Source organism: Opisthocomus hoazin, chromosome 12 (genome assembly GCF_030867145.1).
Source record: "Opisthocomus hoazin isolate bOpiHoa1 chromosome 12, bOpiHoa1.hap1, whole genome shotgun sequence".
Lineage (NCBI taxonomy): Eukaryota > Metazoa > Chordata > Aves > Opisthocomiformes > Opisthocomidae > Opisthocomus > Opisthocomus hoazin.
In genome coordinates this window covers 11,829,771-11,856,673 of record NC_134425.1, presented here as the reverse complement: position 1 = coordinate 11,856,673, position 26,903 = coordinate 11,829,771, and the positions used below count along the sequence as shown (strand labels likewise).

At 41.2% G+C, this 26,903-nt stretch overlaps 1 protein-coding gene across 6 annotated transcripts in view; it reads left to right on the top strand.

The window, feature by feature from the left end:
* The window catches only part of CDH11 (cadherin 11), a 528,216-nt gene that overhangs the window by 430,204 nt on the left and 71,109 nt on the right, over positions 1-26,903 (top strand). The window contains exons 1-2 of one of the 6 annotated variants that reach the window (XM_075434071.1): positions 14,436-14,450; positions 15,531-15,673. The exons of 1 other annotated variant lie outside the window; for it this stretch is intronic. The gene's annotated coding sequence lies outside the window, so the exon portion shown is untranslated. Of the gene's footprint in view, positions 1-14,435; positions 14,451-14,942; positions 15,002-15,436; positions 15,674-16,914; positions 16,932-26,903 lie in introns of those variants that run through there. 4 more of the 6 variants (XM_075434070.1, XM_075434066.1, XM_075434069.1 and 1 more) reach the window with 4 other exon arrangements.

The following is a 26,903-nucleotide window of genomic DNA, read 5'->3' as shown; positions in this document are numbered from 1 at the left end:
CCCCATGTTGTAACTAATACAGTAATCTACTCTTTATAGTCCCTTGGCTTTTTAAGCCTTTTCTGAAGTGTTGCACAATACAATACACTTGATTTAAATAAGCTGTTTCTTGATAAAAACAAGGAGTCTGGTAAAGCTTTTCTATAATTGTATGATGTCAGAAATAATGGGCAGAATATTCTGTATGTGAAAACTGGCACAACTGTGTTGACTTCAAAACAGTTTTGTGAATGGATTCCAGAATTTAACAGCCACAGGTGTAAGTTGTGACAGGCCCAATATGCAAAGACTGGGCAGCACTGCTGAAGTCAGTCGACTGGTTTAGGTTTAGCTGGAGAAAAACAAAGAGGGCTTGATCCCTCCCCAAGCAGGAACAGATGACTTCAGCTGCAATCAATAAAAGTGACTTTTACCCAGGAGAGGTCCCAAATCTTTAATACCCATACTTTCTATCTGCCCCAAAACAGTAACAAACAGATGCAAAACAATTCAGGAGAGAAACAAAACAGAAAGGAGTCGTTAATTAGGATTTATAAATGTATTAACTTGCAGAATATTCTAATGAACCAAAGCAGGAGTTTAATTTCAGTGCTATTCAGCTGAGGAATGTTCCAAAAACAGCACCTATGGGAAGAAAGTAATACCTGTCAGATCATGGTTGAAGATCAGTAAAAAATGTAACCTTTTAAACTTTGATGTCATTTGCTTACTTTTAGATAGGGGAGTAAAAGTGACAGATTACCAGCATGGTATGGCTGATCCTTGTAAGGAATCATTAATACTTAATCAGTAGGGAACATCAGTGGTGAAAGCCGTAACTCAGCCACAAGTCTGCCTGGCGCAGGGGTTCGTTAGAGCTCTGTCGCTGGTGGGGAGCATCTGCAACGCTTCCCACAAATTCGGCTGCGCATGCAGGCGCCGACTGTAGCAATTCTGCTGCTATATCACAGTGGACAAGTTGGTGTTGCTAGATGGAACCATGTAATGGATATATGATATATGGAATATATATTCAACAGAAGCAGCACAGCCCCATTATTTTAATGACATACATCACAAAGTGAGTCTGTGTTGCTACCTGGAGTGGCAAAAAATCCTCAGTTTTCAGCTAATACTGAAGAAATTGTGGAGGAATTTAATGTGTTTGTGAAGTTAGACTACTTGCAGAATCGGTGGGGGGATGTTAAAATACAAAGGAAAAGGCTTATTTTTTTAAAAAAATGTAATTTCCACTTTTTAATTTTATGCATCTGCATATATTTTTACTTTGGCACTCTCTCAGTGCAATATTCTTTAGAACAGCATGTGCATGAACTCAAAAGAGACAGTTAATAAGCACAGTGTCCTGGAGGAGAGGAGCTCCCGAGCTGCAGCCGCCGCTCGCCGAGGTGGGTGCTGAGTTGACAGACACGGACTACACGTGCCTGGATTGTGCCAAACTGCAATTCAGATGCAAGTCTCTGTATAGCAAGGACATCTTGGGGCTGGGAATGCAAGGATGTTGTCCTGATCCTTTCACTCCCTGGATCCAAGTTTGCATCTAACAGTAACAGAAGCTTTACACAGGAATAAGTGAGCTGTTAAAATCACAAATTAATTCATGGGTAAAAGCGCCCTTTCCTAAGGCACTTTTTTTGATGACAATGATAATACGACTTTGTGTAATGACGATAGTACTTTGCGTGCCTTTGGCATCTTTCATCTCAGGATTTCAAAGCGCTTTACAAACGTAATGAATCATGCCTCACGACACCCTGGTAAAGATGAATGACAAGTCTCATTATAATTGCTTTGTTATGGAGGCAGATTTTTAGCATTTATGTTTAATGGAGTGATGGTATTTTTTTTGTTGAGAAGGCGGTACATAAGTTTTTAATATTGGCAAGTCCTTGGATTCTTGAGACAGCATTTTGTGTTAACTTAGTTATTCTTCCCTTTTCTTGATGTAGATCATCTTTCTGTAGATCAGTATTGTTCGGAATCTGATTAGATTTGTTGTTCTTGTCTTCCTTCCACTTGCCACTGCTAGTATTTCAAAATATTTCTAAAAAATACATTGGAAACACTTTTTACTTCGAACGCAAGGTCTTCATCTTTAGAAAGAAGCCACATGTAACTCTTCCATGCACTATGATGAAGTTTCTTCCCAGATCTTAGCCACTACCAGAAACTCTGCTGTTCTTTTCCCTGGTTTGAACTGGTAGCACAAAGCGCAGGTCACCAGTGCATTTAATGGCTTGCTTGTGTTTTGCATACCTATTTCTGTAATCGGGGCAGAGGTCTATTTATGACATATGGATCAGATCTTCTTTTTTTTAATGAGTACACATTATGAAGATTACAAAATGATACCATGCTTTTGTTTTCTGTGGAAAAAAACTCTTATGTAATTATGAGCAACACTTAATACACATATTTTCCTCTTATTTTATACATTTCCATAAATTTCTACTTATATAACAGTTTATAAAAATGAATTATCTAATCCCTTCTCTATGTCATTTAGATACACAGGTTTTCAAATATATGCTCTTGAGAACTTTGATTACAATAGAATATTTTGATGGTCAGTGAGGTTACCTGTTAATTCTATCCAGAAAATTTATAATGGTGTGATAACCTTGTTATCTTGAATATCGCATGGCTGTTAACAGAACTTCACTTAACCATCTTCTTCAATCATCAGATGTCATGTAATGTGCCCCATGAATAAGTTGACATTTTTCTTAGACTTGATTTTATGTCATTATAAATGTTTGTTTTTACACATTTTAACTGCTGCCTTTTCACATTTCATTGCCTTTTACGTATTTAATATGTATGAAGATTGATTAAAATAAGCTGTTCTTGTTTTCTGGGAGTAGGTAAATTATAGAGAGATTGATACTGGATACATTATCATGAGAACCCATCCATAAGCTGCTGGGGAGCAAAGTCATAGAAGTGCTTTATTATCAAACCAGTGAACTTCATAATTTGAAAGTTCAGCGGAATATTTCTGTGCATGTTGTTAGCATATTACTTGATACAAACACACATAGGTGTTCTTATAAAATTTATTTAAACTGAGAAGAAAACTGATTTTTTTTTCCATTTTCTTAGGTGAATGAAACAACTTAAGCACTTTTTCTCATTGAAATGAAACTCAAAATATTTTTACAGTTGAATAAATGTTGTATTCTTCTCAAAGAGGGTGTTGCAGCTGAGTTTTAAACATTTAGATTTGAAAATTTAATTTTGGCTACGTTTCGTTTTGGTTTACATTTATAAATAACATCTTTGCACATTTTGTTTAAAATACATGAAAACAATGTTTTAACTTTTCTAAAAGGTTTCCCATCCCCGACTCCTCTCAGTCAAACCTGCACACTGGATTTAATGTCAATTTACCAATAGTTTGTTGTTAAAACTTCAGTTTAATATTTTGACTAATAACAAATAAAACTTCAGGTAAACCTGTTATGGAAATGAGCATTCTAAACTGTAGCTGATAAAAAGACATGCAAATTAAAGCCCAAATTAAACAAGGCACTGAATATTTTGTGCTGAAAATAAATATTCTTTTTGTTAATTGGGATTTTAATTGGAGTTTTACAGAAGCTGACGTGCCAAATGCTTTAAAAGGTGTGAAATGGAGTGCCAGGAGGGCTATCTGATTTAGGACAGAGAGGTGAAATGCGTGGCCACCATGGATGTAACTTCAAGCTGTACAGACTAGGAATACTGTACTACAGAAATCATTTTAGTTAATGGACTGTTCAGGAATGTCATGTGGGACATGTTTCAGTACATGGTGTACACTTTTTGGATTTTTTATTATAATGAATTAAAAATACCACTTTATATTTCCTAGTGACAACTTTGTTTCTATAGAATGTAGTTATATTGCAATTTGAACACTTTCTTTGGTCTTTTATATCAGGTTCTGCAGCCGTTATGCCTGATTTCGGGCCTTAATGGTTCAGGGCAATAAAAAAACCTATTTTACTTGTATGTGCATTTCAGTTCCATTTTACTTCAGAAAAACTGCTGCATAATTGTACGAAATGTGAACTGGAGCGTTGTTGCATCATATCATCCAAATAATAAAAAAATCACTTCTGAATTAGCAAGGATGCTTTTTTTAAGGTTTTTCCTGAGCCAGCTTTAAGGGAAGTAGAATTTGGAGACTTCTTCAAATTAGCTTATTATAAAATGTTTCAGGTTTAACATATGATGTCTATATGTAGTTTAGATTATTTAAAATTATTCTCTTGATATCTTTAAAATCTGCATACTTCACTTACTGCAGCACATCCCTGAAGAGGATGATTTATAGTGCTTCATTTTCAGGGTAAAAGGTGCAAAAAATGTGTATGTCTACTTTGTCTGGGTTTTATTCAATCCTTTGGTGCACAGAACCATTACTGTTGTACTCAGAAAGCATACGTGTATCTGCTCACTTCGTGACTAGTCATTTTGTACATGCATGCATAAGCAAATTGAAAGGACACACAACACTCAAAATTGCACACATGGTTTGGGAATGTAGCATTAATCTCTTCTCAAAATCTCTTACCTATAGATCAGCACCAAAACAGAATGCGCTGTTTGCTAATCAATTCTTAGCGATTCTCATCTATTCAGGAAAATGTGTCAACTGAACCTATGACTTTCAGAGTATCAGAAGATGGATATTGTGTCCTCTTATGCCAGATGAGAAATTAAGTTGAATGAAATGAAAATCATCCTCTGCCTCAAGAAGTACGGATTAGATTGTCACACTCATCTCAGTGATGCTCTTGGAGTATCCTGCAAATAACAGCTACAAAGATAGAAGAGCTAAGAGCTCAGGCCTCCAGACAAAAATAATTTTTTCACTTAAATTCTGTAGGAATACTGTTTAATGAATGAAGGAAAGCAAGATGAGGCATCATCACTGGAATCAATATTCAGACATGGAAGTGCTGAATATTAGTCTTGTGCCCAGGAAAAAGCAAAATAACTCTGACCAAGATACTGAAATGTCTTCTGACTAGATTTCAGTATAAGTCTATTGTGAACAGAAATTAGGTAGCTCAACGTGGACCTTGATATCAAAATACATATGTCTGTGTTTTAAGCCTGTACTCAGAACTTTACTGAATGAGTGGCTAGAAGAATAGCATATTCAGCAATAACTGAAGTGAAATGAGTCCAGTAATGTACATGTGATCTCATAAATGCCCTCGGAATTCCCTTCCACTTGGTTGCAGCCTCGCTTGCTCTGTTACACTCTTCCATGATGTTCAGTTTCTCTGCCAGCTTCCAGGTCCTTAAAACAGGTTCTTTTGGCAGCTGCAAATGCTCTTATCAGCAACTGCATTTGAAATTTATCCAACTCTCAGACAGCTGTAAAATCTTGCAAATTGAAAATCCTTGGATCTCCTGGGATATCACTGTTTAAGATCATGTTTAATCTCCTTTTAATATCCTCTCAGCACTTTGATCCTGATCTTACAGTGATGTAAATTCAGAGTAACTCCTCAAATCAATGTAAAACCGAAGTAAGCCAGTGGTGTTATTTTGGATTTATGGCATGAGAACAGAATCTGGCATAGCATCCTTATGTTTTAGCTCATTCAAATAGCAAGTGTAAAAGTTTCTGAATGATGTACTCTTCCTTCTTCATCTTTACTAGCCAAAAGCTTTGTTTGCTTTATTTGAGCTTGATCTTGAAGACTAATGACATTAATAATTAATCAGTTATGTTCTCTAGCTTCTTTACCATTTGCCTCTTTATTTTGCGGTTCTCCTATATATTATTAACTTTTCAGCAGAGTAGGTACTGAAATGGTACAGGAACAGTATTAATTTAATTTCCTGAATCACTGCAATAAAAGAAAAAATTTCACTTTTCTCTGCCTGATCAGGAACTTCAAACATGGGGGCATATTTTTTAATCTTGGTTTTGCTGGACGCTTGTAGCCATCACTACCATCAGTTTTAGTATTACAATTAAAAGGCTAAAAGGTCCATGGATCCAGTCTTTTTTTAAATGTGTGAGCATGTGTAACTCTTGGGGACATAAGGGTGTTATGTATCAATACTATTCTTAATTTCTCTATTTCTGGTATTTTTGAATCAAAATTTTCAAATACTATGATCTACCACAAGCAGTGCAATCTGATTAAAACTTCAAAACAATGCTAAACTGCATTATCAAACTGAAAAATAAAATGCCTAGGGCTATAATGTAGTACCATGTACTTTATGTATGGCACCATAAAAATCAAGTTGTAAAAGGCAGGTCTGTGACTTTATTTGCAGAAGGCTAGATGAGACTCCATTTAAATGACTGAGTTTTAAAATCTGAAGAATCTATTAACTTGCTCATTTTAAGATGATCTAGGTATGCTCTTGAGATTTTAGATCAGTATCTTGGTCCATTCAGGATGGGTCTCGGTGCCTGGTGTGGAATACAGAGTAGGCAGCGATGGAAGAGAACATCCACTTCTTCCTGAAATGCCGGAGAAGGCAACCCCTTTCCAAGAAGATGCTTAGAAAAGCTAAGGGGAGACAGAGTAATAAATGCATCCCTAAAAGCAGAAAGCAACTACAGAGAACCTCTCAGAGTTTACTACGCAGGAGAGGGTTGCAGGTACTGCTTTCCATGGAAATGAGTTCATCTAGATGCTAAACAGTTTAGTGAGGGCTACTTGCACATTCCTAGACTGCAGCAGTGGAAAATGGAGAAAGATGAGGCTTTCTCTGAGTAGGTCTTATGGAAATGAAAGCATTTTCCATGGATTAAGGGCTCTGCAGATCCAGAACATATGTAATTTTCTCCGATACTCCTAGGAAAGAGCCATTTAAATGAGTTAAATTGTATGAAATGCTTATGTGAAGCATTGCTTTGTGTTGTATAACCTGAACATGGGCTGAAGAGGCCCAGTCCATGTGGAAATTCGCATTAGTTTCTTTTTTAAATAGGTAGTTTTTCTTCCTTTGTTGATTAAATTAATAGGGACGTGTATTCGATTTTCAGATGGAATATGTTTTTCTTCTAGCTGTATTTGACAGTGTGGCAGCATAGTTTGGGCATGTTTTCCACGATTTGTTAGCACCCACAATATTTTGCTTGGAAGAAACCTGACATTGTTTGATGCTTTAAGCATCTGTGTTCATCTACCTTCTGATTTTGAAAAATGGAGGACAAACAGTAACACATCTCAGCTATTGAATCAACAGAAGATTTGTGGGGTTTTTTTCTCAAAAACTAAAAAACATCACCAAATGTACAGAACAAATAACCAAAAGCATCAAATGACTAAGCAACAGAAATGCATTATAAAAAGCTGTATTTCTCACTGGTGTCATAAAATACAGTGGGGATAGGAAACTTATTTTTTAAATAGGGAAATATCAAAAATTAAATGGGCATCCAAAATGCAAGTCACGTAAGAATTGTTGACATTAGTTCACGTGATTGTTGCTGTGACATTATTCCTGTAAGTGGCAGTAGATTTGCAGTGGCTGTTTGACTGCATAGATACACAGTGGATCTGTGAGATGAGTTGAACTGTGCAGTCGAAGACTGACCAGCCAGCCCATGTCTTCTCATGAGCCCTCACTGGTCGGTCCAAGGATGAGAGGAGCTCATTCAGCCGCTTCCCATCGGCGGATGCTGCAAAGCTATGGGGCCTTACCTAAAGCTCACAGCAGTCAATGTGAAGCCTTCCCCAACTTCTGTAGTCATTGGACATGCCCCATCTCATGTTCCTTCAGACGCAGAACTCGAATGGTTGTACTGATTTCTAACAGATGCCCAAAGGACACCATTTTTTTCATAGGAGCTTGTTAGATTATCTATCTAGACATGAAATAAGGATAAATACATATCTGAGCTTCCTGAAGTAAAGCCTGTCATTTTGAAGCATGCCTCTCGTCACCTCTCTGAGTGTGATTTATAACCCTTGACCTACTTGAATGTGGAGCTAAAAATGCTATGCGGTATTGGTTTTATGTTATTGGTAAATACAGAAAAAACACATCACCAGAGTCTTTGAATAATTATCTGGACTCCAACAAAATGATACCTTAGTGCACACAGCAATTACAAAAAAAAATTTTTTCTTAGTGATCAATGAAATTTTAAACCACATGGCAGATTTATAGTAAAGCAGAACCATTTCATTTTTCAACAAGTTTAATAACTGAGATTGTTTTCGTGTTTTATGATTGATTATTCTGTGAGTCACCTAATGTTTTTAGTTATGACTCATCTGACAAATTCTGAAGTCTGTTTTATTTTTATCTTCTGATAAAAGCAATATTAAAGAATTATAATCTTGCGGATTTTAAACAGACAAGCAAACCTATATTTCTTTTTATAACTTTTTACTCCAGCTCATTAGAGAAAAGTCACTTAGTGGTTTTTTTCAGTAGCAGATAGATGTTAATGCAGTGATGGCATATCACTTGGTTTAGTATTACATATGGCTTAAAGTAGAATTTATGGCTAAAGGTGTATCATTTTGTTATTATTTTGTTAGTCTATATATAACAACTCAATTTATAATTGCTTACCGAGTTCTTGCAATCATGTTAGTGATTGATCTCCTGGATCTGTGCAATGTGGTTATTCATATACTGATGTAAAAATGCCTTTGATTATGGCCTTGCATGGATAGATAAGTAGCTACGAACTCATAGTACCTGGAATAGCATGGGGACATACACAAAAATCAGAAATAACAATCTGAAATACTTGAGGCACATGCTGGGCAAGATTGACTATCTCAAGCTGTGGGCATTAAATGAAGAAAGATCTTTGTGCTAGATAAGCATGACTGCCTGGTGTTCATCAGTACAGAAGGGTTAGCAGCTGAGATTACAGGAACATCATTCTCCTTCAAAGCTGCTTGGGCATAGTTTGGGCTATTTGCAAACTGATGTTAGATATACCCAATATACGTGTAAAGAGTATTTGTAGCAGAGCAGAAGTACATTCTAACGAATCAGATGTGTATTCTTTAAACAAAAGACAGGAAAAAATGCAAAATTGTGAAGATTTCATGTATTTTCTTGTCTTTGGGTTTGGAATAAGAATAATTGTTGATTGTACAGCACATCCTGCACAAAATAAGTGACACTCAGAAATGGAATTAAAAAACATAATTACCAGCTGTTTAGCTATGCTGTGTCTTACTATCAAATGATGTGTGTACAACCCGTGCATGCTCTCTAGTAAGATGCACTGATTTTTTTCCCAACTTGTTTTCTAATAAAATAAGTCATATAAGCTATAAGTTGAATGCATTAGAGGAATATATTTGGAGGCCTCATGCTGCTTGACAGCCTGTGCAGACAGTGCCATACGCACAGATGTGTGTGCATACACACATGTATAAAAATGCTTTTCTTTCTTTTAATGCACAGTTTCAGAAATAAATGAGTGTCGAGTTCCTAACTAAATAGTACCTTGTCGAAATGAGAAATTTAATTTTCTGATCTGTATTTCTAAAAGCACATTAGCAAAAGACATTGATACATTAAAAAGTTTATGAGGTCTCCCTGACTCACCATTTAGGCCGCTTTTCCCCCTGAATTCTTTTGTGCTGTAATTTTTGGATACTAGGTTGGAACTATAAGTAGAGTCTATAGCTGCAAGTCTACATTGGTCTGCAGACCCTCTGCATGCAGCATTTTTCAGTTAACGTCCTTATGAGTGCTAGTCTATGATTATCTACTTCAGTATTGTGAAAACCACCCAGCCGGGGCTTGATCCTCGATTGGGTCAAATCTGTAACCCAAGGCAACCAAAAGGCTGTCTCAGTGCTTCTGGAGATTTCCCAGGCTTGAGAGAACCCTTCGGAACATAAAAGCTGACTTTGTGACTAGTCGCGTCCTGCCTGGTCTTCAGCACATCGCAGCAGAGCTGAGGAAATGGATGATGGCCAGAAAGCTGCTGCATCCTTACTTATCATAACAGGTTTTAAAACTGAAAAAAATAATCTCAAAAGATTCTGAGGCCTGTGTCAGGGTAAGGTGATCACAAAGCCCAGTGACAGAAATGTCTAATTGTAATCAGTACATGCCAAACCGCTTCCTTCAATTTTAGAAAACAAGGTAGCTCCCCTCATCAAAGTCTTACTAAAAACAGATCTAGGTTTAAAAGGTCTCTGAAAACTGGAGAAAAATAGATTTCTATTCTACTGCAGCCTAAATGAAATTGGACTCAATTCTGTTGTCTTTTAAGGGGAGGCAGGTGCCTGTTCTGTGGCCTGAGTCTGGGCACTTGGGTTTGACTGAAAATGAGGATTTTTATCTTCATCATGAAACAAGTTAAGATGTGAAATCCCATCAAGGCCAGGCTCCATCGGCAGATGAGTGAGAACAGCTTTTCTTCGCTCCAGTATAGGAAGGAGAACTTTTTTGTAGTGAACAGGGAAAGGAGATAACCAAGCCCAAAATACAGGTTCCTTCTTGATATACCAGGCACATTAGTCCTGTATTTTAAAGTACCACCCTGGGCACCACTTGGAATAGGTGGTTCAGGCTGATGATTTATCAGTGTAGCTACTGCACTTACAAGAAGCTCCATGTACACATTTGAAATTTAAACTACCCCCCCCAAAAAAACAACAACAACAACAACAAACCCCAACAACCTGGATAGTACTGTTTATAAGATTGCAGCATCTCTGTAGTTCAGTTTGGGTTTTACTGTAATCCTCTCCCCCCTTCAAAATTTCCTTTTCTCTCCAGGTTTCAGTGCTTCAAGTATAACCCACTGGTAAAGCCAAAAAAAAGAGATTTTTACACTGCTGACTTTGTGAGATAGTTTCTGTAACAGCTGCTTTGTGCAGAATTTTCTTAACCTCAGTGTTTTTGCCTTTGTTTCAACCTTTGTCAAGTAAACTCATGTTGTTAAATTACTATATCTTCTAAAAGGAAGATATTTGTTACTGGACAAAACAGATGTAGATACCAGCTGCTTTGGGCTGCCCATTCTTCATTGTGTAAAACCTTGTTTCCCTGCCACAAGATGCACACTTTTGTCAAGTTATGCTTTTCTTACACACTTGTCTTCTCACTGTGCTGGTATTGTGGCTTTAATTAGTTGGGGGTTTTTTTTGGAGTCATTAAGAACAATTTTTTTCTCTCCTTCTATCCACTGTACATTTTCACATAGGAATGAAATTTTGCTTTGTTTTGTTAGCAAAATGACACAGAAATTGGAGGGCATTTTGGACAAAAATGTTGTTCAGAGTATGCAGAATATCCTGTATTGGAAACCTCTTCTTCTCTTTCACTGTCTCTCTCGCTTCTTCCTAAACTCCCAGCTCCTGTGGCTAGCAATATGCTGTTCATGTGCCTTTTAAATCCGTAATACTTTCCAGGTGAGAAGAAAAGTGAAGGAAATTGCAGGTCTGTTAAAGGTAGCTGAGAAAGAAGAGTGTCTGTTGGAAGTCATGTGCAAAAAGGGCCTGGAGAAAACAGGGACAGAAGATAGAAAGAGGTTTCTTCTTTCACACTTGCTGTGTAGGTATGACCAAGCTATTCAGTAAATGGGACATTGATAAGTTCTTTCGAATTGCAAAAGGCTTTTTGGAGTTCAGTTTCCGAAGTTCGCAGTTCAAGCTTTTTCATGGACCCTAATACAAATGTCCCGCTCAAACTTGGTAATATACCTGGTTATGCTGATTGCATGACCTTAGCTGCAGTGTTTCCTAGAACAATGATACAATTAGCAGAAGTGCATGTACCCCTTCAGATGCTTTGAAAACAAATCAGCCAGCTTATTTTCAAATGATAAATGGGTTAATTTACCAAGCAAGGAGCAGAATTTTAACAAACTTCAGATTCTGTAAGCGCACAGTAGATAAAGAAACCTTTTTTTAGGTTTCACAGATTTGTTATCACAGATGTTCTTAACCTAAATATATGGATATGCAAAAACAAATACTGTTTAAAATATGTATAAACTTCCTTTATTTATGTCTGATACTGATTTCATTCTGACACCAGGTTTTGAGCATCTGTAAATGCTTACTCCAGATAGCGCTGAGCTCCCCGCTGCGCTGCCAGGACTTCCATGGCAGCAGGATAGCTAAGGCCTGCTTTTTTGGTTTGCATCTAACATTTTGTGAAGAGAGGTGGCAGCTGTATTTAGAAAGATTTCCCACTAGTTAATCTGATACTGTCCATGTTGAATTTACATTGGCTTCAACATGCTATTCATAAAGTTACCGTCTAGCCTAAAGCTTCGTAGATGAAGAGTCACCAACCAGTAGAAATAGTCTGCAAAGGCAGAAATTTGCAGTAGCATATCCTCTTTTCCTTCATTTTGTGTATGGTAGGAATAGCAAGGTCTGACTTGGGTGAGCTTTGGAAATCTCCCATCTAAGGTGCTGCGCATGCACTCGTGAGCACTGGCTGACATTCTGTGGAGTAGTTCTGCAGATGTTCCAGGGTGCCTTTCCTCCCTGCATGCTTCTCTTTTGTGTGACCCACTGTCATTTCTTGGGCAAGGACTCTTTGCAATAGGTCTCCTGAAATGATGGCAGGGTAGTTTGGAACTGCCTGCATGTAAACTGTTGTGGCTAAAGGGAATATATAGAATGGCGTCATTTATCAGCGTCGGATACTGATTTTGGTTTGGCCACTTCTTATTTTCTGTATCTAACGTAAAAAGTAGGATTCATCTCATCTGACTTGTGGATGGTTGTAGGTAGGTTTCTAGTCTGAGCAAGCTGCTAAAGAACCCTTTGGTATATAGAGGGGCATCTCCAGCTAGTGGCCTGTCCTGGTTAGAGAGACTTCATTTTATTGACATTAGATGAACTTTTACTGTAGCTAGCATGTTAGATACTCCATTTTAAAATGGTTCAAGGTAGCTGAAATTAATTCAACAGTGGTTATTAATGTATCAGACTTGAGACTTAGCCAGAGGTGCAAACACATAGATTTCAGCAGGAGTTTTGCTTTAATTTTGTTTGCAGATAAAGACCGTCTATCTATGGATTCTATAGAAAAGTGAACAAATGAGAGAAAAATAATAGCAGAAACTGATTAGTTTACACTGGATTTCAATGTAGGAGGAAGGGAGGAAACAAGCCACTTGCCAGATCAGATGTTACTATGCTCATTTGTTAACGTGCTTCCTTCAATGGAATTAATGAAACCTTTCATTATAGATCAATATGCTCTTTGACTAGATAATATTATGGGTACCTATTGTATATTCTTAATTAGAATGAAATTGCTTTCACATTTCCTTTATATTCAAAAAAATCTGATCTCAGCAGTTTAAAAAAAGGGAATTACAGAAGTCATGCCCTGCACCGTGCTGCTAAAGCCAGCAAGAGAAGGGAAAAAGGGAAGAAACCTCAGCCAACCACCCGGCTCTGGGCTTCAGCTTAGTGGCAATTTTGGCAGAACTGCACTCAGTAGTACTAGCTGCAGTGTATCCATGAAGAAAGCAAATGGTGATTCTCATACTGTCATCAAAGGAGACTGATGGTGTCCATTAAGGGCAATAGTTTTGGACTGGGACTATATGGAACTATTTTGATACATTTCTCTTCCTCTCCTGTTTTCTGTCCAAGCCCAATTTTTTGACAAAACTGTTCCAAATTAATGTGCATCACCCTTCTTTCTCAGCTGTGTCTCCTCAAAAACATTCTCGAGTGATCCTTTACATGTTTTATTTCTCGATGGCAATTTATTACTCCTTGAATTGTCTATCAAAAGCCACTCCTAAACCTAGTTTTGTTAGCACCCCAGCCCTGTTCCTATCAAAGCAGAGCCCTTAGTACTTCAGTACCAATTAATTAGCTGTCTTGTTACATCATGCTCTCAGCTCAGCCCAGGCTGTCTCTGGGTTTGTTTGCGGCTCTCCCCTGTCTGTCCCAGGCCCTGTGTTTCCCACACGAGGGCTGCTCCCTTCGTTACTCGCTGGTCTTGAGGCGTGGTCCCAGCTGGTTGCGCCCATGCTCCAGGCCCCTCGCCCGGTGTTTGCCCCAGCTCTTCTACCGCATGGTACGCCCAGGCCTTTCCCCGGTGCCTTTGTGCATCGAATCGTGAACTCTCAACATGTCTCTCTGAAGCAAATTTCAGCCCTAATTCTCCAAGGCCCCCAGCTCTGCAGCAGGGAGGCTCCTGCTCTTTCCCTGGGGCTGACATCAGGCAGGACTTGCTGCTCTGCTGCGCTGAGTTCTGTGTCCCTCGGCCTCCTTAGGATGCATTGTTTATCAGCTTTCCTCCTTCCAAATTCTTTGTTTGTACAGTGGCAGCTTTTGTGCCAATTTCCCCCCCCCCCCTTTGCCTGGAGTTATTGGCAGAGCTAATTAGCCACAGAATATAAAAGCCTTGTTCTGCGGGGCTGAGCGGTGTGGTGGCAGAGCAGCGTGAGTGCTGCCCTGTGGCGCGGGGGCTGAGCGCTAGGGTGGGCTGCCGGAGGAGGGGCAGATGATCCGCACAAGGAGGTACCTGGTGCAGCCCTGGTTCTTCGAGGGGCTGCGCGTCGCAGCCCGGCTCGCCCCGCTCCGCAGCCCCGCAGGTGGCACCGGCTGTGCCGCCGTGAGGAAGGCTGAGGGGCGGGAGGGGGCTCGCCTGGGGGTGCCGGGGGGGCCCTGCCTGCTGCCCCGGGGTTTGGAGGGGTCCGTCGGCTCGGGACGCTTCTCCTCGGGCTCCTAGGGCTCAGCCCCGCCTGGGAGCTGTGCCTTGGGGGGGGTGGGGGGGGGGTGTCTCTTCAGGTAACGAGAACGGCGAGCGCGGCAGCCCCCGGGCCAGGTGCATCTGGGGAGCAGAAGGCCACCCCGGCAGCGCGAGGGCAGCCTGCCTGGCCCCGGCCCCCGGCCCCGCGCTGCAGCAGACCGGGGTTTTCCACGTCCAGAAGCGCTTGGGGAACTTTTTTTTTTTTCTTTCTCCCCCCCCGGACAAACGTCTGACGATGACGGGAAACATGACTGGATTCAGTATAAAATGCCCCCCGCGGTTCGCCCGGCTACGGCGGTCTCTCTGTCTGTGCTGCGAGGTAGCGGCAGCCCCCCAGGCCGGAGGCCGCCCGCGGCTGGCCGTGCTCGGGGCTCCGCCGTGGGCTCAGCCCGCCGCCGCGGGGAGGCCCTGGGCTGCCTGCGGAGGAGGGGAGAGGGCATCGCTCCCCGCAGCCCCCGGCTGCCCCCGTCCCCCGGCAGCCCTGCGCGGGGGTGCCTCTGCGGCTGCGGGGTGCCGAGCCGACCCGGGCGGTGGGCGCGGCGGACCCTGACCGGCCCCGGGGTGGCTGGGCGGGGGGAGAGGGTGCCCCGGGCTCCTCACCCCCCCCACTGTGCCCCGACTCCCCCCCCCCCCCCCCCCCCGCAGGCATCAGGGGGCACTCGGGACGCGGGACCCTGCGGGAGGGCAGGCTCGGGGGTCTGCGTTCCTCTTGGGGTGGGAGGAAGGCAGAAGAAAATAGAGAAGAAGCAACAGCCTCCAGCTTTCCCTTCCTCTAATCTCGCTTCACTCCCCCTTGCTCCCACTCCCTCCCTTTCCCCTCCCTCCCTCTTTCTAATTCCTGCCGCTAGCTCGGAGCCTCATTCAGCAGCCGCTGCCCGTGGAGTGTAATAGGCTGAGGATGCTGCCGCGCCGGCTCAGCCCCTAGTTGTGAATGGGACTCGCCTCCTCTCCCTCCTCCGGCGGCGGCCGAGGGAAGCGGCCGGGCCCGCAGGTGAGCGGAGCGGCGGGGCCGGAGTTGCGGTGGGTGAGCCGGGGCGCGCTGCCGCCGGGCGGGCGGGGGGGCCGGCGGAACGGCCGCCTCCGGCAGCGCGGAGCGGGCGGGAGGGTGCGGGTGTGCGCACCAGAAACTTGAGGCAGCGGCGGGGCTGGGACCGGGCGGGTGGGCGCCGGGCGCGGCTCTGCGGGCTGCCCGGCGGGCTCGGCCGGCTCTCCGGAGGGAGCAGGGAAACGCTGTGGCTAACGGTATGGGGCTGGTCTGTGCTTGGTTTTTTTTTCAGCTCTTGCTCGGGGAGGAAGGCGGGGGGGGGTGAGCATTTGTGCGTTTTAAAATGTTCCTCCGGATAAACAGATGCTGAAAGCGCCGAACTGAAAATCTTTCTACTTGCACTGTAGCTTCTAGGCATGAAATGGATATGCAGAAATTATGGGCCCATGAAATGAAGGATACTTTATCTAGAATAAAAAGGGAAAGACTTTGATTTATAGCTAGCTATTTTTTTTTAATTTGTTTGCTGCCTTTCAAATGCATTACAGTTCAAAAGGTACCAAAATGGTATCTGTCTCTAATACAGGCTAGTCCAAAAAGCATTAGACTCTTGGGTGATGCATACATAAGCACATCCCCAAGAAAGGTAAAATAGATGAGGCTGCGGATCCCTATAAATACCATTAACTTTTATTCTAAAAGTGCTTCCTGTGCAGTCCTTGGGGATCACATATAGCAGTCTGACATCATGATACAAATGCCTGTACCTTCCATAGAAGTCCCCCTTTATTGTCTACTCTTTTAAATATTCATTTGGTGAGGAGAGAAGCAGTATGTGCTGGGAGATCTTCTTTGTACCATTGCTACAAAGGACAGTGTGGCTGTGCAACACAGTCTTTACCTACCAAGATATCTGTGACAAAGGAACCTCATTAGCAAATGAGATCACTAATTCAGAAATTGGCCCTTTATAAGGAGAATGCTCATTTCTTTTTCATGTTTGAATGACTAGTAACTCCCTGAGACTTTCTTCCTGTTGATTTGTGACGGTGATAGAATCAGAATTTCACAGACTCTGCACCCCTCTGTTAAGAAATTGAATGTTTTTAGCTATTTAATAACGAAACTGTTGAATAAGAAAAGCATTAGCGGATGTAGAAGCAGGGAAGCACGTACTCAGATGTTACTGAATGTCCATTTCTTTTCCCCCCTCCCTTGCTTTTATGCTTGCTTCAACGTTTCCGAAGTCTGTGTGATTCTCCAGGTAAATACTTCATTCTCTTTTTCCACACTGGCTGAGGTATACCAATAAATAAATTTGCTTTCAGTGTAGAAGTTCTGCAATAATTAGTTGACATCTGACTCAGGTCTGTCCACCGAGATTCAGAACACAAATCGATGATTGTACTTGATCCTTTGGATGATTTTGGATGGAGAGATACATAGAAGTATGTGGAAATGGAATTGCAGATGTTTGCTTAGGAACAGCATTTTTGTAGCAGAGCGGCGCAATTCATGTTGCTGGGAGATGGGCAGTAAGAACGGTAGGGAGACTGAGACTGAGAGCAGAAGGTCTGGTCTGAGCTTCATACCTTAACACATGACACATTCTTTTTAGCATATTTCTTAGTCTGTGCAAAGTCTGAGAGTCCCTGCTCTAGAAAACAGAAGTTTCTGACTGCACTTCTAAAGCAGCTCTCCTTCCTCTTGCAGGAGAAGAATGAAATAAAGTTACAGAACTGGGAACAAGCTCTTGAATAAAAGAATTGGAAATTCTTTAGGAAAAATTACGTAAAAGACATCTTTCTTCAGCAGGCTCTTGTTCTTAGGCCCTGGAATCTGATTTCCCCCCCCCCCCCCCCCCCCCCCCCCAGCCTTCCACTAGAGCATCAGAGAATGAGCATGGACAGAGAAAGCTATTTATAGAGTGTTCCACATCAGCTTTAACTTTGCTAAAATTTTGTGTTGAGTGTCCAAAAAAAATCACTAAGAACTAGATTACCTCGTTATGAGAAATGCTGCTACAATAGGGTATGTCAAGAGATGAGATAGGTTGTTGTGATTTATCATCAGCAGTTTCAGAAGGAAATATGTATGGAAATGGCTGATTGAGAGACAGGACACCCAAATTAATTTCTCTTTTGCGTAGCAATATGGGGAAACTACAAAGATTAGAGCCATTTCTGTGATTTATCTGATAAAATGCTTTAAAATATATCATGTGATTTCAGCTTCAGTTAATATGCTAGTCTGACAACATTTGACGTATTTAATTTAATTTAGTGTAAGAAACATGTGAAGTTCAGAGTTCCAGTAGACTGAGACTAACATTTTTGTTTCCTGCAAATGCTGTAACTAAACAAAGCATAAATTGAGAAACAAGTTTTATTGCTGAGATTTCCACGACAGAAGTTATTTTAGCTCAGGTGTCATAGATAAAGTAAGTTAAAACTAGTGTCTCCTCTTTTTGGTGAACCCTCTAGTTTCGAATCCATTTTGTGAGCTGGATGTTTAGCAAAAGATCTTCAGTGTGTGAGAAACAGAGGTCGCATCTGGAATCAATTAATTCAAAACAGTTTAGCAACGTACTTTCTAGGCTTTCTTTGTGTCGGAGTTTTTCTACTAGCGTTTTAAGCTAAAAATCTGTGTATAATTTCCTATGCTGTACCATTTTTTGTTGTTCTAAATGCACTTCAGTTTTCCTTGTCCCTTTGTTGGGGCCAACCCGAAGCTTAGGGAGGTAAACGGAAGGATGGCCATTGAGCTAAACGCAGTTTGGATCAGGCGCTTTGTCCGTATGAGTTAAGAGGACTTCTTTCCACTTCAGTATTGTCATTTTATGTCATGTATAGATACTGCTTTCTCTCTTATCAGTTAAGGAACACTGTAGTCATGTACTTCTAAAACTCTTTTATAATATTTTAGGAGAAAAACATAGTCCTGTGTTTGGGTTTTGGTACCGCAGGCTGGGATACTCTTAGACTGTGGAATCATGGATTTGTTGAAGCACGAGCCTGCGTATGCCGAATTATTAAACCCCTGCATTTTCTTCTCCTGCGTAAGGACGGACTTCAAAGTCATCTCGGTATGACCGAAGGGTAGCAGATCTGCACCCGGTCCTGCCGGAGGGGAGAGTTCGGTGCGGGGGCCGCTCTCCCGGCGCCGAAGCCCTGCGGCCGCCCCGCCCCGCCCCGCCCCGCCCCGCCCCGCAGGACGGCTGGCGGCGGGGGCAGAGCGGGACCTCGGCGGCCCGGCCCGGGGTTGGCGTCGTGGGCGGGCGGGCGCTAGAGGGCGCTGCTGCTCTTCGCCGCTTCTGGCTGCCGCCCGCCGGCTGTTCCGGGCGCTGCGGGGAGCGGGGCCGCCAGCGCGGCACGGCGGGACCGCCGGGGGGACGGGGCTCGGCCGGGCTGGTGCGCGGGCCCTGCGCCGGCACTGACCGCCTGCTGGCCGCTGGATCGCCGCGCCTTCGGCCTCGTGTTACCGCCTTGGCGCTCGCTGCAAAGTTGCTTTGGAATCGTGTGGCTTCGGGTGGTCGGCAGAGTGCCGCAGCTGGAGTCTCGGCAGGAGACCAGCAGCTCGGTCCGCTCAGCGGCAGCGGTTTTCGTGGGGCTGCCATCTCTTTCTTCCCTTTTCAAAGGCAGCGTCGGCTCCTGCTATGCCAAGAGAAAAGAGTTTAAAGGCAGGAAAAAAATGATATGGCGAAACAAAAAATGTTTCTGTCAAAAATGTTGTCGTGCTTCAGAGATCTTGTAAAGACATCCGTAGTAGAAAAAAGACGTATTAGGCCAAATTGGTCTAATTTTACACATCTGGGTCAGTGGAGCTTACAACTAAAGAACTGGGAAAAGTGGGTTGGTCCAAATCATTTCTGTATATCCCGTAGCGCCTTGGAATATAAAAGAAATTATTACAACCCATCATTGCAAATGCTGACCAGACAGGACGTAGGTGACAGTATGGACCTGACACAGTTGCAGGCCTGGAAGGAATCTCATCTCCACCTGCCCTGTTCCGGTGTGATGCCCCAGGCAGCCCCTGTGGGTGTTGCCACAGGCAGGGTGCTGGGTTGCACGGATCTTGGATTGGACTCATAGACTGAGCCAGTTCGTATGTATAAGAACTCTATACTGTAAGTAACGGAGTGCAGCATTTTATGATATTGTATTACGTCCCCTTGAGCAGATAAGCAGCCAGAGAAGCTAATGTGTCTAATAGAAATTGTTGTCTACAACTTTGATGCCAAAAATGGGCAACAGAATGCCATAACAGTTGTGCAGTTTTCTGTCAATCACTGGATTTAGCTTATTAATTAAGACTTATCTTAGAGTAACAACTCATGGTGAGAGAGTCAGTAGCTACTGCGCTGGACAATGAGCACCGCTTTGCTGAGGAGTGTTGTGTTGCCAAGAGTAGTCCGAGACCCGTGGGCTGCCTGCCCACTGTGCCTCCAAGGCAGGGAACATCCCTTAAGCTGTTGGATGCGCTCAGGGTGGGTGGGGAAGTTAGAGCTGCCACTCGAGTTCAAGGTCCTCCAGAGAACGTTACGCATGGCTGGGGCATTAGCAGTGCCTCGCAAGCCAGCAGGAGTTCAGAGACGAATATCTGGAGCAGCCGGCCCTGCTGCTGAGCAGTGCCCTTGGGGAAGGTGACGTTCTGGTTCCTTGTGCCTGACAAAGGCATAAGGCCTTCTTCCACAACTGCTTGGGTGGCGCGGTGGCTTTCAGGCGTCCCAGTCCCACTGAGCTCTGCTGGATCCATGGGCTATAATTTTGCTCTTCAATTTCAAAATGCTAACTTAAGCAAATTCTGAGGGCTTTTTGTGTTTTTTCTCCAAAGTTTGGCAATGAATGAGAGTCCTCTCCCTTCTGAATCAACAAGAGTTCATCAGAATTCTTAATTGTAATGCAATGGCGGGCAGAGTTGGAATAGTACAAATCACTGTAAATGGGTTAAAAGAAAAGAACCAAGTAACTGAACGTGGAAGAAGAGCCAGGATTTTCCAGACCGATGGTGAACAGTGCAGCAATAAGTTTCCAAATATAATTCAGTATTATAACGGTGATTTAGTAGTTCATCAACAGATAGACTGTAGCCACATTATAGATAAACTAACATACAATGCAGTTGTGGATCATGAAGCGTTATAAAGTACACAAAATTGAACAGAACTTTGATACATGAATGTAAGCTGTAGGAAGTAGCTAACTAGACAGCAATTGCACTTAAGCTTTCACTTGTGTTGGTACAGTCTGACACTTTTCCAGTGAACTCCCAATGATGCTGTGGAGACACAGGCCCACACAGGCAAAGACTGGAGTGATGAGCAGGAGGAATTATATTCAATGACCCTTTAAAACACAATTCACAGGATTTCCATGTTAGTCAGCTTCACAACACCAAGTGTTTAGCTCCCTTGTCTTTGTATGGTGCAACTGGCCCTGGTTTTCTTGCCCTGCCAGCGTACACTGGCAGTACCAGCCAGTAGTGCCCCAAAGCTTGCAAACAGCCTGGCTTAGGTGGCTGTGCGCAGGTTTGTTCCTTGCATCTGTCCTCGCGCTAGCCAGTGGGGTTGAAGTTACATTTATGGTGTACCCTTTTGCAGCCACCATTTCTTTCTGCGTGAGCTCCTAATCACACAGAGCCTCTGCTAGCCTGGTAAGCTAAAAAGTCCCTTAGCTTGATGTCAGGCCCATTGGAGAGCTGCTTCTTCTGCATTGCATTTCAGTACTCTTCGTTTTATACAGTGCCATCATCAGATATTCTGTGCAAAAGTATTACGTTTAAGGTTAAACTGGTGCCACAGAAACTCTGTTTCAACATAATTTTTATCCCATTGAGGCTGAAGATATATATTTTTAAATAAAACGTCAGAAAAGTATTAATTGGTCTCAGTGGTTAAGTTAAATAGTTAAATACATGCATACATATAATTCTGCCAAGGATAAGTCATTAGTTCAATATAAACCAGAAATGATAGCACTATTTGAGTCAGGAGACTAAACCCTATTTCCATTAATGCTAACAGTTTTATTAATACATGCACGTGTCAGCATCAAGTCGTAAATTTAAGTGGTCTGTCCCTCCTTGATTTAAAGTAATTATCTAAAAGATCTTGGCTGCTGAATGAATAACTGCGTTACTCCTTTCATCTTTTATAATTTTTTTTTGTATGCAAACATTATAAGGCAAACCAAAGAAACAGTTTGTGCAAAGTTGGCTGGCATTTGGATGAAAAATAACGTGTTTTCATTACCAGAGCAGAATACCTGTAGCTATACCAGCCCCCAGACAAGGATTCTCAGACCTCTTTAGAGCCAGATAAAATTGTGTTCTTGCATACATCTTATGTGTACTTTATGCACATTTGTGTACATTTTTATAGATTTACAATTAATTTTTGTGTGTTACTGGAAAATTTTAATTGAAGCAACAGGTAAAAAATCCAACCTTTATATAGTTTGAGAAAATTGACATTCAAAAAGTTTATACATCATTTTTGGAAATGATAATTTAATTTTATCTGAGAGAAATCCTGAGGTAAATACAAGACTTTGAACAGCATGTACAAAATAAAAAATTGGTCTCATTAGCACTAGAAAACACATTTGAAATATTAGGATTAAATCTTGTGCTTTTCAGAGCGGTGCTTCCAACAGGCAGTCCTCCTTGTCGGCAGGCTTGACCACATATTGGTATAGTGATGTATTTCTACGTATCACTGAGTTCATTTTAGCTCACCATTCAAGATGAGATTTTAGTGTGTTTCCTCATTACAGGGTACTTTCTGGACAGGGCAGAACTGACTGTAAGCTTTTTCTGAGGAATGACCAGTATTAAAGCAGTTGAATGCTGCCAGGTTAATTCAATAGGTACAGTGCAGTGATCAAAACCTCCAGTTTCATCTTGCATGTAACCATCATTATTTAACCACAGAGATTACCAAACTGATGTAACTGAAGAATCACTCAAACATTTATTCAACACACACAGTGAAGAGATATTTTTTAAAGATAACGTCTCCTTCCCGTTCTCTTTCAGCATATTCTTCTTGCAGTTGAAATTCTGGTGAAGATCTTCAGTATATAAGATTAGTGAAAGTTACTGTTCTTTCACAGTTTCAAACCCAATTTTTCAAGACATAAGAGGTTCCAAAGTTTTGAAAAGCAGATGAATAATAATTTTACTTGGGTCTCTGATTCCAATAGAAAACTTTCCCTGCCACTGATTGTTGCCTTTTCATTTGTTACCATTCCAGTTATAGCTGGTATAGCTCAGAGAATATGGCTGATTAGTATGCATTTCAATTCTTTTTAGCACAGTGGCAATTTACATGGCATTTCTGTTTCTAAAGCAAGAAGAAAATATAGCAGACATTGGTATTTACATACAAACAATTTAACATTTACATACTAAAGGGCTGATTAGGTAGCAATACAAGTGACTAGGTCAGGCTTAGGGTGGTCATTATTGTTCTTTCTGTTCCTAAAATTGTGGAATTTGCAATATTTATATGAAAAACAATATGTTAATAAAGTATTATTCTTTCTGTTCCTAAAATTGTGGAATTTGCAATATTTATATGAAAAACAATATGTTAATAAAGTATCAGTATGTAGTCATGTTTCAAGTACTAAATCTAACAATCCTCTTTGACATCTCTAGTAAGTGGTTTTCTGTGGTGCCGTCTTTGGCTGTACCCTTGTAGTGAAGCTAGTTTTAAGATGATCCCTTCCTCTGTGACTCCCAGTCCTGTACTGCAGGTCACAGTCCGCTGATCTGTACAAACAGAGTTCATCTGGAGACTTCAGAGCTAATTGGGGTATCTGCATGGTCTGGGTTAAAGTAGAACGTGTACAATATTTAAGGTTACTGTCTATACGACCTTGGTAAGACTGAGCCTGTGCTCCTAGGCATAGTGCTTGGTTTCTCAGGTTCCTGCATCATTATCTTGAGTTCACTGAACTTGCTTATGTTTAGATGATATTTCTTGTGCCTCTGTTTATTAGCTTCTGCTCCCCCTCTACAGCACAAAATCTAATATTCAGTGAACTTTTCACCTTCAAAGTTTCCCACTTTTCAATGCAAACTTTGCTCTGCCCTCCCATAATCTCCATTTTATCAAGTATAGTGGACTCTTCTAGCCTTCCTTTTTATTTTTGTATTCCTGCTTTACTCAACTATTGCTGCTTATTCTCAAATGTGGAGACATCCTTCTCGGATTGATCGGGTCAGGCTAATCCAACACTTGCCTTCTCCTTTGATTATGACTTCTACATGAATTAAACAAGGGCTTCCCATTCCTAGGCTGCAGCATAATCATACCCTTTGCTACAATCTTTTAGTTAGTAATGTCCAGCTACCTTCTGCACACATTACTTAGTTTTTTGACTTTATGAGCAGAAGTCTTACTTCTTTGTATATGGCTAGGTATATGTCAAACTGCTAGGAGCAGTTAGATATGATAAAAACTATTTGTCAGTATGTTCAGTGACTTCCTATGTACTTATTTAATAACAAAGGAAACTCCACATTGAAGTAAGGTGACATTGAAGTGATCTGAGAAATACTCAAGCAATCTTATGAAAAAGGAAATGGAAAGCAGCCTTACGGCCTCACTAGACCGTTTATACAACTTGCAGATGTCATATGTAACTAGGACGTGATGAGCTCCACTGAAAAAGGAAACGTAAAGATTTACTCCATGCTGCAGTGGTGTGCTGTGATTCTGTAGCATCACAGATTAGTAAGTGGCTGCCAGCCTGGTTTTTAAAGGAGCAGTCAAAAACACATGATGAAAATCATAAGTCAAATTACAAAAGTCTAATTTTTTTGGAATGGCATTGAGTTGACATTGAATGCCGCCTTATTGGGGCCTTCAGTATGTATTTGTACATTTAGAAGGCTAGGGAAATGTCCACCTTATTTAATATATGCTCAGACCCTTGTTATTGTTGTTAGCAGGCTTTTTTTAATGACTTCTATCAGCAGACAAGTTTGAACTATTTATCTGACGTTTACACTTTACTGGTTAAAATTCTGTCTGGTCAACCTGATATAAAAAAGAGAAACTGTATTGGAGTCCATGGAGTTTTTCAGTTGACATTGGTATTATTGAGTAATATCCTTGATACGCAAATTTAAAGTAGTTTTGGTGGTTACATTAACTCATGTTTTTAAACAGAGTTTACATGGAGGTGTGCCTTTCCAGGTCAAAGCCAGTTTTCAGTCCTACTAGCGCTCGGAATGCTATCAATACGCCATCATATGTATGAAATTGCACTAATACTTGTTTAATTATCCAATCAAATTGAACAAGAAATGAGTTTGGCTGAAACAGTGAAGTCCATAAAGAAAGTGCCAGCTCTGATACTTCCCAAGATTTGACGGTTGCTTGCTGTCATGACCTTGGGTTTTCTTACGATGAGCTGGAGATCAGAAAGTATGCTAGCTGTAGTTACTGCCGTCATAAGATTCTGTAGGTCATCCTCTGCAGGAGGCTTGAACCAGATTGTCCACATGTGTTAGATTACTTATGAACTGTGTGTAAATCTGTGTTTTGTTCTCATAGCTGTTAAATCCTGTTTCTGACTATCACTGTATACAGTCCATGGAACAACTTAGCCTTTATGATATTTCCCTTCAAAACTGAATGACTAGCAAGTTATTTCTTGAAAGCTGTATGTAATGTGAGAGCTACCAAAAATGGGACTTTTATTTTTTGCAAAAAATATACAGAATTTACATTGATATTGTATTGAGAAAAGAAAGTAATGTAAATGAAATTAAGGACGTGTACAAAAGACTTTTCCATTGGTATTAAATAAATTTTGCCTGTTGGAGGAGAGAAGAATGTTTTTGCCTAGAGGTATTCCCCATCTGGAAATTAAATCTCTTTTTACTAGAAATTAAGTCATTCAACATAAACTACAGAAAAACTTGTGTTGTAACTGTTTCCATGTGCTTAAAAGTAGACTATATTTAACCCATAAATGCCTTGGGCAATTTATTACTTTGAGTTAATGAATGCTAATTTCTTCTTGAGTTTGAGATCAGCAGCTCCTCCTTTCACTCTTTTCAGTAACGTTACAAGGAGTGTTTTGAGTCACTCAGATATGACGGTTTTCTGCTTCACAAGTCGGTTATATATGCAGCTGCTGTGACGTAACTGAAAAAACGTAAACTTGTATACACATTAACTTCCTTTTTCATTCTTACCAATTGATTATACGCATTTCCCCTTTGGGCTTTATAAAAGGCCTCAAGTTTTATTTTCCAACAAATTAGAAATGTACTAACTTTTTAATAATTTATCAAGTGTTTTAAATGTAAAGACATGAATTTCTGTCTACATCCTCATGCCCCAAAATAATTGGTCTGTTATCTATAGTCAGCCAGGCATATTCATTATGCTGTCTGAAGCCTTATGAATTGAGATGTTGGTCTGAATGACATGAATCCTTTCCACAGCTGTGGATGGTAGAAGGACGGGTGCCTTTCTACCATGAATGATACCAGTAGAAGTCCTGTTGCAAAACTGGTTTTCCCACTTCTCAGTATTCTGGTGAGGTCATTTCCAAAATCCATGGAAGTGTTGCTAAAATTATGGTTGTGTATATATGTATATGGCTATATTGTTGGAACTGTATAGGGAACTCAGTAAGAGATCCCTATACATTAATTATGCCTTCTAATTATGCCCTTTTAGTAACCTCCTTACGTCCCAAAAGAATCCTAGAATGAATGGAGAGGAGCATAATTCCTCATTAATGGAGAGGAATTCTTTCAGTAATTGTATTGAAAATTGCAAATCAGCAGAGAGGGAGGACAGCACCTGTGTTGACTTCTAGTTTCTGTTCTGTTTTGCTGGTAGCATGGCTAGGTCTTTGACTTTTTAATCGCAAAGCTGACTTTGTCCACGCTCTTGCATTTGAGGAGAGGGAAGAATGAAAGGCTTAAATCTCTCTCCTTGTTTTTCCTATTTTAAGAGCATTCTTTCACCTGACTGGATGAGCGTGTGCCCACTCACCTTTCTTTTGGGGGAAATAGTTGGAAAGTAGGGAACAAGATGAAAACGCTTGTGTTGCAAAGGCAAACCTGCTTGCTTCTCAGACATATTTTTATGTGTCTCGGTGACATGCAATCTGAAGAGCAGCTTCCAAAGCATAATATTAAGGCAAGATAACTTGGCTTGTTTAGGAGGGGGAGTTTCATTCTTTCAATAAACATCCCATCAAGT